Source organism: Schistocerca nitens, chromosome 9 (assembly GCF_023898315.1).
Source record: "Schistocerca nitens isolate TAMUIC-IGC-003100 chromosome 9, iqSchNite1.1, whole genome shotgun sequence".
Lineage (NCBI taxonomy): Eukaryota > Metazoa > Arthropoda > Insecta > Orthoptera > Acrididae > Schistocerca > Schistocerca nitens.
Genome location: NC_064622.1, coordinates 250,346,612 through 250,350,540, shown reverse-complemented (window position 1 = coordinate 250,350,540; position 3,929 = coordinate 250,346,612). Strand labels below are relative to the sequence as shown.

Below are 3,929 nucleotides of genomic sequence, written 5' to 3'. Positions count from 1 at the left end.
GTAAGCAGCTTCGATGCATGAGCTGTTAAGCTGATTGTGCGATAACTCTCGCACTTGTCAGCTCTTGCCGTCTTCGGAATTGTGTGGTGATGCTTTTCCGAAAGTCAGATGGTATGTCACCTGACTCATATATTCTACACACCAACGTGAATAGTCGTTTCGTTGCCACTTTCCCCAATGATTTTAGAAATTCTGATGGAGTGTTATCTATCCCTTCTGCCTTATTTGACCGTAAGTCCTCCAAAGCTCTTTTAAATTCCGATTCTAATACTGGATCCCCTATCTCTTCTAAATCGACTCCTGTTTCTTCTTCTATCACATCAGACAAATCTTCACCCTCATAGAGGCTTTCAATGTATTCTTTCCACCTATCTGCTCTCTCCTCTGCATTTTACAGTGGAATTCCCGTTGCACTCTTAATGTTACCACCGTTGCTTTTAATGTCACCAAAGGTTGTTTTGACTTTCCTGTATACTGAGTCTGTCCTTCCGACAATCATATCTTTTTCGATGTCTTCACATTTCTCCTGCAGTCATTTCGTCTTAGCTTCCCTGCACTTCCTATTTATTTCATTCCTCAGCGACTTGTACTTCTGTATTCCTGATTTTCCCGGAACATGTTTGTACTTCCTCCTTTCATCAATCAGCTGAAGTATTTCTTCTGTTACCCATGGTTTCTTCGCAGCTACCTTCTTTGTACCTATGTTTTCCTTCCCAACTTCTGTGATGGCCCTTTTTAGAGATGTCCATTCCTCTTCAACTGTACTGCCTACTGCGCTATTCCTTATTGCTGTATCTATAGCGTTAGAGAACTTCAAACGTATCTCGTCATTCCTTAGTACTTCCGTATCCCACTTCTTTGCGTATTGATTCTTCCTGACTAATGTCTTGAACTTCAGCCTACTCTTCATCACTACTGTATTGTGATCTGAGTCTATATCTGCTCCTGGGTACGCCTTACAATTCAGTATCTGATTTCGGAATCTCTGTCTGACCATGATGTAATCTAATTGAAATCTTCCCGTATCTTCCGGCCTTTTCCAAGTATACCTCCTCCTCTTGTGATTCTTGAACAGGGTATTCGCTATTACTAGCTGAAACTTGTGACAGAACTCAATTAGTCTTTCTCCTCTTTCATTCCTCGTCCCATACTGCATTACCCTTTCAATATCCTCATACACATTCTCTATCTGTTCATCTTCAGCTTGCGACGTCGGCATGTATACCTGAACTATCGTTGTCGGTGTTGGTCTGCTGTCGATTCTGATTCGAAGAACCCAGTCACTGAATTGTTCACAGTAACACACCCTCTGTCCTACCTTCCTATTCATGTTATACCATTTTCTGCTGCTGTTGATATTACCCAATACTCATCTGACCAGAAATCCTTGTCTTCCTTCTACTTCACTTCACTGACCCCTACTATATCTAGATTGAGCCTTTGCATATCCGTTTTCAGATTTTCTAGTTTCCCTACCACGTTCAAGCTTCTGACATTCCACGCCCCAACTCGTAGAACGTTATCCTTACACTGATTATTCAATCTTTTTCTCATGGTAAACTCCCCCTTGGCAGCCCCCTCCCGGAGATCCGAATGGGGGACTATTCCGGAATCGAAACTTTCCTGGCAGATTAAAACTGTGTGCCCGACCGAGACTCGAACTCGGGACCTTTGCCTTCCGCGGGCAAGTGCTCTACCAACTGAGCTACCGAAGCACGACTCACGCCCGGTACTCACAGCTTTACTTCTGCCAGTACCTCGTCTCCTACCTTCCAAACTTTACAGAAGCTCTCATGCGAAACTTGCAGAACTAGCACTCCTGAAAGAAAGGATATTGCGGAGACATGGCTTAGCCACAGCCTGGGGGATGTTTCCAGAATGAGATTTTCACTCTGCAGCGGAGTGTGCGCTGATATGAAACTTTCCTGGCAGATTAAAACTGTGTGCCCGACCGAGACTCGAACTCGGGTCCCGAGTTCGAGTCTCGGTCGGGCACACAGTTTTAATCTGCCAGGAAAGTTTCATATCAGCGCACACTCCGCTGCAGAGTGAAAATCTCATTCTATTCCGGAATCTTTTGCCAATGGAGAGATCATGACACTTCTTCAATTACAGGCCACATGTCCTGTGGATACACGTTACTTGTCTTTAATGCAGTGGTTTCCATTGCCTTCTGCATCCTCATGTCGTTGATCATTGCTGATTCTTCCGCCTTTAGGGGCAATTTCCCACCCCTAGGACAATAGAGTGTCCTGAACCTCTATCCGCTCCTCCGCTCTCTTTGACAAGGCCGCCAATGCTGATTATTTATCAAAATTTAGGTAGTGGCGGGGATCGAACCCGGGACCGAAGACGTTTTGATTATGAATCAAAGACGCTACCCCTTTTTTTATTTTGTTCCCCACTCCGTTTTTTATCAAAGAAGCTACCCTTTTTTTTCACCTCGTTTTTTATCAAAGACGCTACCCTTTTTTCTACCCCTACACCCCTTTTTTTAAACTGTCTTTCCTAACAAAAGAAATAAAACAAAATCATAGCCATCCCTACGGGGCACCGCCACTTGTGTCCCTGCCAAACAAAAATGAACTCTTACCTCTTCAGGCGTTGCCTTCCTAACTATATGTAACCACCCTCCATCGAAAATCAGCTTCGACCCACAAAAAACACGATGAAAGGAATGGGGGAAGGGTATTTCTAGTAGGGTGCGGAAGGTACTTTTTAATTATTTTTTGTTGTTTTTTTTCATTTTTTATTTATATAGATATCAATGTGCGAACAGTCATAGTTAATCAAGCCTGGAAAACTAAAACAGAATGAAGACACCATCGAAGATAGTAAACATAAATAACATGAAAATAAAGCCACCACTTCGTAGTTAGGCTTCCCAGCGACTGCGCCCACTGATAACGATTGTTCAATATATGATCGTTTGCAGTTCGTTCTGACCTCATCTACCACTGCTTGGAACATTCCAGCTACACGGCGGACTGTGAAAGGCACTCCAGAGGTAGTTTGCGAAGCATTGTCGATATCTGGTATGCCCGGAAATAGCATGTCTTTCTTGCAAATAGTGCCAGAAGTCAAGTAAGTTCTTGTGTCCGTCACGACAGAGGTAATGGACAGCATGTCCACGTATCCAGGTGACAGAGTTGGTTCGAGTCGTAGGGTAAAATGTCTCATCCGGAAACAATAACGTGCTTGCAGATATACGCTCCGGCCTAACTCGCAAGAGATAAGCCAGCATCTGCCGCACAAGGTGCCAAACCGGTTCCGCCTCTCCACAGCTGAAGCGGTGCTCGTCAGAATCTACTGTATTGCAACCCACACAATTATGAGATTCTGCCATATGGATATTGTAGAGACGTTCTTGCGTCACCAGCTTCCCATTAACGACTACGTACCATTGGGAAACAACATCGAAATCAAGCATGGCATCGTGTACAGTCTTCCACACCACGCGCCACCGTACGTCAGGATATTTTAGTTCGTCCACATTTTGGGGGCGGCGTTGCAGCTTGTCGTGATATAGGCGTCGAGTTGTGGCCATTCGCGGTGTCGTAAGCGCTACACTGCAATAGCTTTGTTCTAAATAGAAGCGTCCTATATAAAAGAGGGGCGCTGGAATGTCCTGTAATGGCACTGGCGCTCTTAGTGAAGCAGGTCGTAGCGCCGTCAGAAGCAGACTCGTGAGGCTCGTAGGACAACGGCGCAGCAGACATAAATGTGAGCTAACATAGAGGGCAATGGCCCTATCATGGACGTTAACTAGGCCGAGACCACCTTTTTCCTTGGGGAGGGTAAGAGATACGTATCTGATCTTCAGTAACATACCAGCGGTGACGAAGTATCCCAGCGCTGCCATAATGCTACGAGCCAAGGGTTTCAGAATGGGTAGCGTTTGGGCTACATGCGGTATGCGGGACGCAAGG

At 45.1% G+C, this 3,929-nt stretch overlaps 1 non-coding gene across 1 annotated transcript; it reads right to left on the bottom strand.

The window, feature by feature from the left end:
* Nucleotides 1-1,641: 1,641 nt before the first annotated feature.
* Nucleotides 1,642-1,716, bottom strand: Trnap-cgg (transfer RNA proline (anticodon CGG)). Its single transcript has one exon. It is a non-coding gene; the product is annotated as a tRNA-Pro (tRNA).
* Between the last annotated feature and the right edge of the window lie 2,213 nt (nucleotides 1,717-3,929).